Raw genomic sequence first — 14616 nt, 5'->3', positions numbered from 1 at the left:
AAAGGTAGAGCCAGATGAAAAATCATATGCATTTTTTAAAAAATCAAAGAAAGCACTTTTTTGTGTGTCTGTTTCTGAAAAGGACAAGATCACTCACCAACTTACCTTTAATAACTAAAAACCACATGACATGAGTCACAGATAGTGAAATAAGCTTTAAAAAATGTAAATGAATACCTAAAAGCCATTGAATTTAATTTACCGGTATTTGCCCTGATCCCTGTATTTTCCCATTTTAATTACATTGTCTCTTGAGGTTGAAGTCAGTGGTAGGAAATAACATGTTCTCACTTATAACAACAAAACCAGTGATGGAGGGAAAACCGAATCTTTAAGATACATTCTATGTGATGATTTCATTATTATTGCTCTTGCATAGTTTGCTAATTGCACAATGAAAATAGAGTCCATTGAGCTCAAAATGACATTTTGGGTGAAACATGCTGCCTCTCTTCCTCATAGCCAGTCTTAATTTACCGAAAAGACAATCAACAATAACTATCAAAGCGAATAAAATCACACAGCAAAGCTCACCTACTTTGAAAAAGTGTTGTGATACATTTTCTCGATTCCACATAAAGTTTGTTATTATTCATATTAGTAGTTTAGAGCACACATCAACAACGAGGGCTACTGTTTGAAGCATTACAGAACTTCATACCCAAGTTATGTGTATTTCTTCAAATTTCTTACTTGTACTTCATTTCTGATTTTATGAATAGAAGATAAACCAGTTAGAAGACATAGCCTACCAACTGGCTTGTGAGTAAGAAGACATCCTGTGTTAACAAGAAAAAATATTCAGCATGTTTCTGAGGAGACATATGGCCACGAGAATCTAAGGCAGATTTTCCAAAGGTACAGATACATTTTTTATATATATATATATATACTAGAATACAGAACTCAACTCTGTAATCCCACAGAACTCTCATTTATACTCATGCAATATACATGAATGTTGGGTATTTCCTCAGGCAACATAAATTGGTCATTTCAATATAATGAATTTGACCTGCTTAGTAAGAAACTGAGCTAGCGATTCTTTTCACCTTTTCTAGTTGAGGATGAACATCACTCTCCCTTTACCAAAGGGGAAAAATAAACTCATGTTTTATACAATTTACATTAGATTAGTTTGTGAACAAAGTAGGAAAAAATATGAAAACAAAATATACTATCCATGTTTTCAGGAGCAGGCATAGGACTGAAATGTAAATGTTCTTCATCAAAAACTGGCTTTCAGCTCTGTATGGTTGACCTATGGACAAGTGTGTGTTGGAGGGGAGGCTTATGTGTAGAAAGAGAATAAAGGAAAGTGGCAAAGAACTACTTTTTTTTTTCTTTTTTTTTTTGGTGTTTTTCCCAACAACATTTTGTCTAGTTGTACTCTTCCTCTTCCTTTATTATCAGCTCTAAAGTTGTCACTTGGCTATTGATTAAGTATCACCACCAGTATGGAATTAAAAAAAAAAATCCAGTGACTCATAGTAGGATAATTGTTTACAGTATATAATATTTGAATGATTACTGCTGTTTGTAGGCCCAAATGCCACAGTATTTGTATGTAAAACCATTGTTGCCACCAAAAAAGTACCTTTAAAAAAAAAAGCAAATTGTAATTTGAAGCTCTTGTAAATGTAAAAAGTAGCACAATTACAAACAAATAAGCAAAAAACTAACCAAGCTAATCTTCCAGGCTCCAGATCCCTGCTTCACTAATCCCTCCTTTACAACACTGTGATATATTGTTTAAATCACTAAAGGGATTCTTCATACACATTTTAACTTGAATAACCATGTATGTTTATGTTGTTCCCGTGTTTGTGCATAGAATACATCTCTCTTGGAGGGCTATTATTTTGTATTACCTAACAATAACACAGGACCTATTGGCTATTTAGGATTGGATAACTTTTTGTTCTGGGCAGGGGGGCAGACTTGTGCAATGTAGGATATTCATTTACATTCTTGGTCTCTGCTCAGTAGAGCTTAGTAGCATTCCCCTGCTCATGTCACAACATTTAGAAATGTCTGCAGCCATTACCAAGACCTCCATAGTATAGAACCATCAGTATAGAACAGGGCTTTGCATGTGAATATGTGATAGTGATGGTTTGATGTGTTTAAAGGAAAAAAAATAGAACTAAACTCTATATAGCTCTAGCTATATGTTACATAACTGCCATTTTATAATTTTTTAAATGACATTTTATAAATAAATTTATTTTTTAGCGCCCCCCCCCTGGTGACACAGCAGGTCAAAGCACAGCACTAAGAAGCTAAAGCCACTTTAGCATGAGTTCGATCCCCGCCTGCCCTAGAGGTGATCCTCTCCTGACCCACCCATGGCTCCCCTCAGCAGTATAATCGTCAGTCAGCCTGTTCTGCTCCCCACTGTCTCTGATGAATCCTCTCACTGCCCTTGCACCTCTGGCCTGTACTCCAGTTCTGTATGTATAAATAAATCTTTAAAAATATATATATTTTAAATTTTCACTATTACCCAAGTTAACAGGGTCTTATACAGTTACCTTTCTCTCTCTCTTTCTCCCTCCTCAACCCCCAAAATCTGTCATGGAAGATATATTCAGTAAACACACTCCTGGCATAGTAATGATCTGTGGAAGGGATGTAGTAAAACACAAATACACACGGCTAAAAGAATAATCCTACCTTAAGACTATCTTAGCAATGTCCACTCCTTCATACTAGTAAACATAATAATCTTGTTTGACTTTGTTAACTTATCTTAAATTTTAAAGTCATGTGGTAGGAGCAAGATCTAGTTACAGATATTTTAAATCTCATATGAACCTCCATGTGAACTAATTCTGTTCTCCTTCTCCTGACATAATTTCAAATACTTTTACTGTAGACTTGAACTGATAATTTTCAGAGGGCCCAATTATTCTTAACTCCAAACTCTTTCTGAGTGTCAGGGGCTGAGGAAGATCTTAACTCTTTCCGTTAACTGAGAACATTTTAATGAGTTACTATTATAAGGCACTTTTCTCTCAAAGCCTAAGGCAGAAATGTTATAGGGCCATCTGCAGTACCTTAGTGGCCAAAGGATGATTGTGTCTTCATGAACAATCAACTCTTAACCAAGGAGTGACAGTCACTCAGGGGATTCTAACTTATGCACTTATGGGCTTATTACACACACACAAAAAGAAATAGGTTGGTACTTATGTGCCTTAATTTAATCATATTCTTTTTAAAATCTCTTTTATCGTCACATAGTTTTATTGTACTTTTACCTGCTTCAGAAATACTCTGCCCATGGTGCTAAGCGTACGCCTCTAATTATAACCCAAGTTCACATCTAAAATGACCTTGACAATGTATTGGGGGGACAATCTATAATAGAGGCTTCAATAAAATATCCTCAAAATCATAACACAAAATATACAATTGCATGAGTCGATACTGCTTTCTATGTGTAAATGAATGGACAGGCTTATGAAAAATTGTCACAAAAATTCTGTCTGATAACTCTCAGACCAATATATATTTTAAAATATAGCACAGCTTATTAAAAAGTTGAGATCTTATTCAATAGAACTATCCCCTTACATAAACACCTGATGCCCTTTCTGATAAGCAATTGGGGTAAACAGAAAGATAAATACAAATAGTTCATCATTTCATTATATGTGATATATAAAGATACAAAGTAAAGGAGAGAAAATCAATATCAAAACAAACAGAAATCTAATTGTAGAACTGATGAAACCAGAGGGAGCATATAGGAGGAGAGGAGTAAATAATAAAGTAAATAAGTAGGACAAATTAGAAAGCAAATAAATAGAGCAAGCAGTGACACACAGGCCTGCTTTCTTTGAACTATAGTTTTTCCATAGATATGGTGGCAAATTGTGAAGATTTTGATTTGTACTGGATAGACTAACTCATTCCTTTTCAGGTACCTGCTGACACTTGTAAGTAACTTATTTTCTCCCAGTAACACATGCTTCTTTTATATTCTAGATACAAGTACTTTGTTAGCTAGATAATTTATTTTTTTCTCTTTATGCTTGTTTTTACATTCCTTTACCAGTGCCATCTCAAGAGAAGCTTTCACTTTTGAGGAAATGTAATCTATAATTTTCTGTATCATTTAAAAATAGTTCATTATGTTTTTATCATTGTATGTAAATAATCTTTTTCCAACCTATAAAAGGTAAAACTCTAAAAAGTATATGATTTTAGATAAGGTACCTGGAGTAATTCATGAAATGTTAGAATATGATTTAGAGTCTGAACCCTGAAATAGAAGTTATCTGGCTTAATTCTCTTCAAAATCCAATAACATTCACACCACAAAGAATGATGAAGGAACACAGAGACAGACTAGAAATAAAGGGGAAGATGATAAGGTCTTATTCTGATAAACTCTAGATTCAGGATTACAAGACTTGGGTTTATAACAGACTCTAGAAAATCCATCTCACATGTTATGACTCAATATCCTTAAACAAACAAACAAAAAAGTTACTGAGGTTCCGAGTTACATGGACCCTGAATTTGTTATTAACTCATCACTGCAGAGAAGCTAAAATCACAAAGGAAACACTCCCATTAAAGATCAAACATAATGTTTTCTGCAGTTTTATTTCCTAATGACTTCCTTCCAGGAGAAGCAAATTCAGTGACTCTCCATTTCTCAAAAGAATGTGAGAAATATTGGTAACTCTGATAAAATAACTCTCATAGCATTTGTCTTATAACAGAGGCAGTGTCTGCCCTATAAATGAAGTAACTCCTGTTCACATTCACTGTAAATAATTTTTGTATGTGTGTTAATGGCTTGAATACATGCATATCAGCAGATAGATACATTAACATCAATACCCACATGTCTGTAAGCTCTTAGAGAGAGAGAGCTAGAGAGCAGAATCCAGGTCTATAATTTTGGCCAATTACTATAATCGACATTTAGCATAATAAATTCTTGTTAAATTCAAAGAAAGGATACACACAAACTGTCCTCAGTGACCATGATCATCACCATCTTTCATGAAAAGCAGTTTTATTTCCTCTCCTTTCTACCTCTGAGCGCCCAAACATATCACTCACCACAGGTAATGCTGGTCCATCCAGACTGGAACAGCAGGGAGTGTGATTACTTCTTACCACTTCTGAGCTTTTATGAAACAGTTTTCCCTCTACTACCTGGAGGAAAACTAATTCATAAATAGAGGCATTGATGCCTCATTGGGTGAATTTCAACCATTGAGTCAGAAAATGAGAAAGTTCAACAAAATAAATTCCTTTCCTTTACTTGTTCTGAAGGATCATTCTAAGGTACAATGTTTGCACAAAATTATCTGTGAGCTATCCCAAGTCACCAAATAACTGTCTATCATATTTTTTTTTTCTTTAGCTTTGGCCAAATTGACAATGTGTCATCTTGTTCTTGGTTTTGTTCTTTTCCTGACATACTTTTCTTTCTGCTTACCCTGTTCCCCTTGAATTACATCTGAGACTTTAGCAAAGCTTTGCCCTCATCTCTGTTTTCTGGACAATCCAGGCTTTGTTTATGTGAAGAAAAAAAAATATTTTTAAATGATTTCATTCATCCCACTGTTAAAAGTAATGGAATAGCATTAAGTGAATTTTGTACTAAGACTTGGCAATGAGTTTAATGAGCTATATCTCATTAGTCAATATATTTTATTTTATTTTTTTTTTAAGATTTATTTATTTATTCGTACAGAACTGGGGTACAGGCCAGAGATGCGGAGGGTGAGAGGATTCACCAGAGACAGAGCTGGAAGCAGAACAGGCAGATCTACGAAGTACACTGCTGAAGGGAGCAGCGGGCGGGTCAGGAGAGGTCTGCCACGCCATGTGGTCGCCTCCGGGGCAGGCGGGAATCGAACTCATGCGGAAGTGGCATAGTTTCTTAGTGCAGTGCTTTAACCCGCTGCGCCACCAGGGAAGGCCCAGTCAATATATTTTATTTTTTAAAGTAAGAGAAGCAGAGAGATAAATATTTTGCTTGAACAGGTCTGTTCAATTTATATTTATTATCTTCTAGGCAATAAATTTACCCACTTAAAATCAGTACTTTAGAATAGCTATAGGTTGAAGTAGAAAAGGTGAGATTTTTCCTAGATTTTTTTGGCTTAGCTTTTTAAATGTACATGAAATCATTTCACATTAAATGAAATCATGATTTCATAAAGTAAGGGATAAAATACTAAACAAAAACCTTTATTGATATTTATAATGAAAGCAAATGTAAGTAGTTTATAGTTTTAATTTTTTATATCACCATTATAAGATTTTACAGAAAATATTTTATGGGTTAGGAGCTGTTCAAGAGTGGAGCAGGGTTTCTACAGGAAGCAACAGAATGGATTTTTGTTTCAATTAATTTTTTTTATTTGAGGTAAAATTGGTTGACATCACCATATATAATTTAGAGGAATAAGTTCTAAAACATATTGTGTGACTCCATAAGTGTGATAAATGCTATACTATCATTGGGATATAAATGCTCACAATAGATAGCATCAAATATACCTGCATTATTCCTAACTTCTTTGTTATTAGAATACACTAACAAGGTAGATGTAAAACAAATTTCAGATAAATCATAACTGGTAAAATTGCTATAAAAGAGAGGGAATGACTTGTTTAAGAGAAATAGGGAAAAATAATTTAGATTGTGAAAGTATAAGACATAACTAAGGACTTGCCTTTTAGACATAGACCTAACTGGTGAATAGGAGCTCATCAAATAAAGAAAAGCTAAATATTTCCAGGCAAGGGAATATTTTGTGCAGCATGTGTGTCTAAGAAATTTGCATCAGCTCAAATATATGTGTCTAAGTGTGCTATATTCCAGTGAAAGAGACCAGGTATAAGAGATAATAAGACATCTGGCAGATACGTTAAAAACTATCATGCAAACATTATTGTAATTTTAAGGAGGTTAACTTTTTTTAATGTAAAAGGAAAGCTTTTAGAGGTTGTCATTCATTCTTTTACTCATTCATTCTTTTACTCATTATATTACAGGAGAGTGACATGATCTGACTTAGAGTAAAAAAGTGCTACATGAAGAAGAGATTGGGATGAAAACAGGGGAAGCTCTGAAACATAGGCAGGAGATGATTATTATATGGATCGGGGCATTGGTGTTAGAGAAAGAAGAGCATAGCCACACTTTAGATACATGGCCAGCATTAATAGAAATTGACTCTGAGTTAGAGAAAGGCAAATCAAGGAGGATGAAGTGTAGAAAAATAAATAAAGGACCTCAGATTCAAGATTTGTGTGATCAACATTTTAGTATTGAAATAGTGATACTTTGGGGAGTGCTAGAGATGATGTTTATATCTGTGTGGGGTAATAGGCATAAATAGGCATATTCCTGAGTACTCTGGGAGCGGTTGCTCTTTCTAAGTCAGACTTTTGGGTTCATGTTAGCTTATCTTCTACAGCTCCCATAAATTAACAGAGATCACAAACTAATAGACTCCATGTTGTACGATTCAGTTGAAGTTTGTTAGGCTTCTTTACACTTGATGTCTCTGCAAATAACTGCCAAGAATTTTGTCTATTTTGAAAAATCTTTATTTCCTGACATTACACATTCTCTTCCTCTTTGGCTAATCCTTTCTGTTTATTTTATTCGACTTTACCAACTTGTTCTGGCATTAACCAGTGCAAGACACAGATAATCCCCATGCCTCCAGGCTAGATCCTGTCTCTGAACACTAGGCCATCTCAGTAGTTACTTTAACACTTTCATCCTTGATACTTTGCAACCTAAATTTCAACAACACTTCATATAACCTGTCTGGAATGAAATTCAAGGGTCTCTTCCTCCAAATTTGGTTTTTTTCCAGTGCTCTTGTTTTGTAACATATGTGTTCACTACCATTTATGCATTCTGTATTGTCAGAAATGTGGAATTTGCCTTGACATCAGTCTCTTCTTCACTATTGGACCTGCCAATTTGCCTGCCACATATCTTTTAACATTGTCTATTTCTCTCTGACTATCTTTTCATCACCCAAGTTCAACCTACCATTAGCTCTCTCAAGACTTTTGCAAAAGTAACTAAGGTATTTCTGTGCTCCACTTACATACTATTTCAATGTACATTCCACTTTAAGAGTGTTATCTAATTAATGATAATTCCCTATATGCAACCCCCCCAAAAAATAGTTTGAAACCTTCAAAGGGTTTAAAACTTTCAGTGCCAGGGCTCCCTTGTGGCACAAGGGTTAAGTCTCAACACTATGAAGCTATCAGCAGCCATTGCAACACCAGTTTGATCCCTGTCCAGGGGAGCTGACCCAAATGGCAAAGCAGACCTCTCCTAACCCACACACTGCTCCCCTCAGGAGTGTATGTCATTCATTATGCTTGTTCTGCTCCCCACTCTTTCTCTGGTAAATTTTCTTACAACCCAGTGCTTATTTATGTACATACATAAATAAAAATAAAGCTAAAAAAAAAAAAGATTTTCAGTGCTTTGAGAATAATGAACAGCTCTTGAGAAAAAGACCTCTTAGGCTTTGTGAATTCTGAACCTGTCCTCTCCAGGCACATTTTTCATTACCTGCCTACTTGATATTTGTTGGCTAGATAATATTTCTTTGAGAGCAGTCTGTGAGAGGCCTCTACATATGTATAACTTTGCATCCTTCCAAACATATACTCACATTTCTTTGGATGATGCCTGTAAATCCTTTAGAGTTCAGATCCAGCATCAACTCTTTAGGAAAGTCTAATTTGATGTGCCAGACTTCCTCAAATTCTCCTGATGAAGATTTTTTGTTAAATTGTAACCCTTCCTTCAGAATTACCGTTTCACCAATAACTATCTACTAAGTTGGAAGTTCCATGAGAGCAGACATAGTGGAAATGTTTGCCTTCCATTCTCTGCCCTGGACTTACCACATGGGAGTATGCATAGAAAGTACCAGTGGACTTAGAAAGGGGTATGGAAGCAATAAGAACAAAGAGGTGAGGGAGCATAATGGACTGTGGTAGAGGACAATTGTTACTTGGTGGTGGGTTCACTATAATGGTAATATGGAGATCTTAATGTAACCTCAATTCAAAATCTAAATTAATATTAAATTAAAAATAAAGGGCTGAGTAACTATTTTTGGAATGAGAGAATAACTTCTTGGTAAAACCATTCCTGTTACACCAAGCTGTTGAGCAAGTGAATGGGCATGACTACAATCATTTTCTTGCATCTGATACTGGACTGTTCAATCTTGGTTCAATTTCCTCTTCTTTTGTCATTAGTTTTCTAATCCATAAAATGGGAGCATGACACATTTTCCCTCATTATTTGTAACTCAAAATATACCCCAAGTACTTAACAGAACTGTTCCATAAAAACATAAATTTTCACTGTTAATTAGATGCCACACTGATTAACCACAATCTGATCACCACTGCTAAGCCGCATCTAATTTACTCTTGCTACAAAAATAGCAGAGAATATAGAATGGACTGTTGGAAACACTTTCCTCATCTTGTAAACATACTTTGCACACACACACACACGCACACACTTTTACCATAAGCAAACACATGCATATGGATGCAAAAACTTACTATTTTTATTACTACCATACCTACCTATGTTCATTTCCATTTTATAGTCAACCCCCCATCTCCAGAAGGTAAGAAAAAAATATGTATATATATATGATCTCGAGTATGAATTAAAATGCACACTTCCATGCTGATTTTATAATGTAACAAATATGTAGTTAATTGAATGGCATGATGTCCAAACTGTTATGCAATATGTATGCATTGGCAAGTAATTGCACAAAGCTTTATGTAAACGAGTAATGTAAATAAATGTACTTCTAAAGTGGGCATGTTGCTACTGAATACCACTCTTCCTAATAGCATGGAAGTGTGCACCAGTGGCATTGATTTAGTCTTCTTCTTCTTCTTCTTTTTTTTTTTTGCTTCCCGTCTCTTTAAACCCCTAGTTAAGTAGCACAGTGGCTTTTCACCTCTCTGCCTGGTTCATCTGGCCCAGTAGGACTCCTTCTCCTAATTTGCCCACACTGAGCCATGAGCACTAAATGAAGCGAATAATTTGGCGCATTGTTGGGGGGGGGTGGCAGTGGGGGTGGGAAGGGGTGGGGACAGCTGACAGTGAATGGTGTCAGCTGCAGAGGCAGCAGAAAAAGCCGACATCTTAATAAAATAGCCTCGGGCGAAATCCCATTAAAGCCTTCAGAAGCTTGTTTCCCTGCAGTTGAGCAGGTAGGCGTTGAGCTGTACGAGGCAGCCCTGAGTGCTCTCGGGGAGCCCAGTTCAAAAAAAAAAAAATTGAGTGCTTTTTTTTCCCTTAATATAAATCATCCACCAGCCTAGCTCCTCAGAGTCATTTGCAAGGCAGAGAGAGCAAGCAAAGGGAGAGCACGGAAAGGAGGGGAGGAAGGGAGAGGGCTAGGGAAAGCGAGATGTGAGGGAGAGGGACTCAGCCCTGTGCCACAGCAGGGGCAGCCAGCCGGCTGCGAGCACCCATTAGCGGTGGAGCAAGACCTCAGGCTGACCTTTGGAGAGGAGAAGAAGAGGCAAAGCTTGCCTGGGCAGAATCACAATGAGGACCGGGCATCCAAGAGGTGCATTGTCTGACTAGCTCCTAAGCCCAAGGGGTATGACACATCCCTTGTGCATAATTCTGTCCTGTGGGCAGGACTGTGGTGAACAGCATCAGGATTGCACCTTAAAAAGCCTGGACAGGCCTCACTGAAGTGAAAGGGAATAGCATGTAGCTAGCAGTTACCTCTTTCCTGTGCATACATGTACATACAGTGTAGGTAAAACAGGTGTCAGAAGAATCATCCAGAAAATAGTTTGGGTGTTCATATGGTATACTTTCAATAACCTCACTGATGATTTTTAAAGATTCATTATTTATGTATACAGAATTGGGGTAGAGGCCAAAGGTGCAGGGCGGTGAGAGGCTTCACCTGAGACAGAGTGGGGAGCAGAACAGGCAGACCAATGAGGGGAGCAGCAGGCGGGTCAGGAGATGCCATGTGGATCACCTCTGGGGAGGGGATCGAACTCATGCTGAAGTGGCTTTAGCTTCTTAGTGCTGTGCTTTAACTCGCTACGCCACCAGGGAGGACCCTGATGAATTTTTTTAATGAGAGTGAATTCAACTTTTTAAATGCTTTTTTTCCTGTTTATTCAATTTATGTTTTTTTTTTTTTTTTACATTGTTGTTCATTTTTGGATGGTTTGTGATTTGTTCCTTTGGGTATAGTCCCTGTAGTTTTATCACCTTTTAAATCCTCTAGAGAAGATAATACAGTGTCCGAGTAAACATTCCAGGGCTTAAGTACCCTTTCTATATGGAAGTTCATTGTCATCTCTAGTATATTGTTCTCTTCCTATAGCCACAGAACATTTTCAATCAAATGAGCAAATTTTGGTGATAAAAAATAAAATTAACCTGAATAGAAACTGTATTATCATACAGAGGATGCCCTTCTGCTGAGAAAATTGATGTTCTCCTTCAAGAATGACCATTTGTTCAATGTGAATAGGATGACAGGAACACCCCAAGTTCACATTTCCAGTTCTTCTGCTTTTTAAAAGTTAAGTGCAGGCATTTTTCACTGAGGGGTAATCTATATGGTGCTGAAAACATGTGAGCTTAAAGTTGTTATAAATTGAATCACATTTTTGCATGCAGGGTTTTGACATTTAAATAACATATCCTGTGAGAAGAATCCTTAGGAAGGTCAGTACTTTCTGGTGCTGTTTTGTTATTTTAATGCAGGTTTTGCTTAACAGTTTTTCTGGATATTCTTTGCCAAATAAATCCTGTTTGCATTTTACTTTCAAGAATCTAGCCTTTCACATTGGGTATTCATGTCCAACAAATCTCAATACACAGGTAGGAAAAGTGGCAATAATGGCAAATGTTTCAAGAGGGAAGGCTAAGGTTAACTTGAAGATGAATCTTTTTAAATTACTCAAGCTCCATATTCAATTTTTGCTCATGATATAAACAGGCATAAAATAAAGTTGCTGATATTTGACTGACTTAAACAATATGAGGTTGTTGTTTTCTGGGTGAAATTTTAGGCTCTTCTCCAGTTCAACCCTGTCAAGACTTCTGTTTCACCAACCCTTTTATCTCCTCTTCAGTGCTAAAAAGGAATATCTAATAGAATGGATTATGTCCAGGGAAATGCAAAATGTAAGGAATTAGCATCCTCTCTCTGGATATGTGGAGACTATTTGACATTTGTGTAACTCAGGAATTCATTTTCCCTCTCTCCTCTTTCTCCACTTTGGCCTTTACTTTGGTTTAATGCATGTCCCTTTTTATACTACCAAGTGAAGAAGACTGCAATAAAACAGACTTGTAGTAGACATATAGACCTAAGACTCTAATCTAGGTTTTAGATGGAATCTCTCCTTTGTCCTTTATTTTCTTTGCTTTTCTCTCCCACACAATCAGAATGTAGGGCCTAGAAGACAGTGATTTGGGCAGATTCAAATTCAAATTTTTTTGTGTTGAATTCAGCACACAATTAAAGATGCATGGAGGTTTTTCCATCTAAATCAAAGGCAAACATGTTGAGTTGGCCATTCAGTCTGCTGCTGTTACTCTGAATTTGTGGATTCCAGGTGAAAGAAGTTGTTGTGTCTCCACTGGATTCTATCAACCAAACCCCCTTTTCTGGGAGGGAAAGAGCATGGAGTTAGAGGGAAGAATCACTACATTAAAGAAGAGTTTATTTGTTTAAGTTGTGTTGTTGTTACTGAAGAATATTTTTTGTACATCTATCATGGACGGAGACATGGCTGGAGGAAGCATAACTAATTTGTCATTTCAAAATTCTAGATCTTGCTTATTTTTTACTCCTAACAAAATAAACATGTGCTATAAATACTACATGCTGGGGTAAATAGAAGCACAGCAGGCTGGGATGTTAGGGAAAGCCTTGTCTGACGGGAGGAAGGCTCCTGAGGAGGGAGAGACCTCTAGTGTTAACACCTCAGACTGCAGGTGCAGCTGCGACCCGCTGAGCAGGATCCCTGGAGGAGAGTAGCATGAGGAAGTTTTAGGGTTTCCAACCTCAATCTGGGAAGGCTCATATTCCAAGTGATTTGTCAAAGTGGTTTCTAGTCCAGAGAGCAATAACATATGGAAGATTCCGGCCTTGGTCTTCACAAATGGTGGACCAAGGTAGATTTCATTCAAAACATTTGGAGCTGCCTACTCTTACCAGTAGTGGATCCTGGAATTGGGAGGTGGAAGAGTCTTCACCATCCTGAGCTATGTTCTTTCTTAAAACCATTCTCAGCCAGATGGAATAACTCATCTTATAGCTCTTAAGGATATGAGTGTAGCTAGAATGTGATTATGGAGTTCATAGTCTACCAGGATTTTAACAACTAAAGAGAAAGGAATCTTTCCTGTCCACTGAAAATTCCTACTCAAGTTGTTAAAAATACTCAACTTTTATCAACATGCACACTTCAAACCAGACTAGGTATGGTGATTGGAAGGCAGTCGCATTATTGGCTATTACTGGTAAGTCATATGTATGTTCTGTACTGGAATTAGAAGACGGGATGAGTGCAATGGTTCATATCCCCTCTTGGTACACGATTGGAATGGGAAGTGTAAATTTACAACAACAACAACAACAACAAAAAGTGGATGCTGTTCATGGATGCCATGATAGCGAATAGCCAGATTTTCTCTAAGCTCATCATTTTCTTCTATATGAATGCTGCATTTCATAAGGTTGCCTAATTAGTAACAATGAATATTTTATATAGTTCAGACTACATGCCAAAATTTTTTATAATCTCTCTCTCCCTGCCTCCATTTTCACCTAACACATGACACACACCAGTGGCATCATGTGGCAGATGCTTAATGTGCCACTCAAGTGTTCTTTCCAGGAAGGACTTATTGCTCCAGCTAAAAGGGGTGCAGTAGGCAGAAGTCACCAACTTCAGCTATCTGAGTGGCAGTAGTTGCCCTACCAAGGCCAGCCTCCTTCCAAGAGAACTCATATCTGATAACTGATTAATGCCTGCATAAAAGGTCCTGTTCATCTTGGCCCAATTCTGGATTCTTCTGAAGAGCCAGTCTAGCTCCTGAACTCCCCACAGCATTGCACAAATTTGTCTTAGGTCTGCATTGTATGTTTCCTTCCTCTGACTTCTCTCTCTCTCTTCCCACCCTTTCATAGGTGTTGATTCAAAGGGTACTCTTCAATAAATCTCCCCCATGGCAAATACTTTCTCTAAATCGACTTCCCAAGAAAGCAACCTGTGATCAATAGGTGCTATTATTAATTTCAGATCAGAGATGAGAAAAAGGATACAAAGAAGGTAAGCTTCTTTTTCTCAAATTACTAATCTAATAAATAGAAGTGTTGGTTGTGTGCTTCTAGAACTTGTGCCCATAACCATAATTCTCTACTCAGAGAGGATCTTTGCATAACTGGGCTCTGGTTCACCACCAGAACCATATATAGCTGCCTGAAGTATAACCATGGAGTCCACAGATAACTTATCATTAGAGACAAAATTTATACTTGTGTGCCTTCCATGCAGGTTAAGGAGCCAGTA

This window comes from Condylura cristata, unplaced genomic scaffold (genome assembly GCF_000260355.1).
Source record: "Condylura cristata isolate star-nosed mole 26May11 unplaced genomic scaffold, ConCri1.0 scaffold00001, whole genome shotgun sequence".
Classification (NCBI taxonomy): domain Eukaryota; kingdom Metazoa; phylum Chordata; class Mammalia; order Eulipotyphla; family Talpidae; genus Condylura; species Condylura cristata.
The sequence above is the reverse complement of the archived record's forward strand: the minus strand, read 5'-3'. Positions refer to the sequence as shown.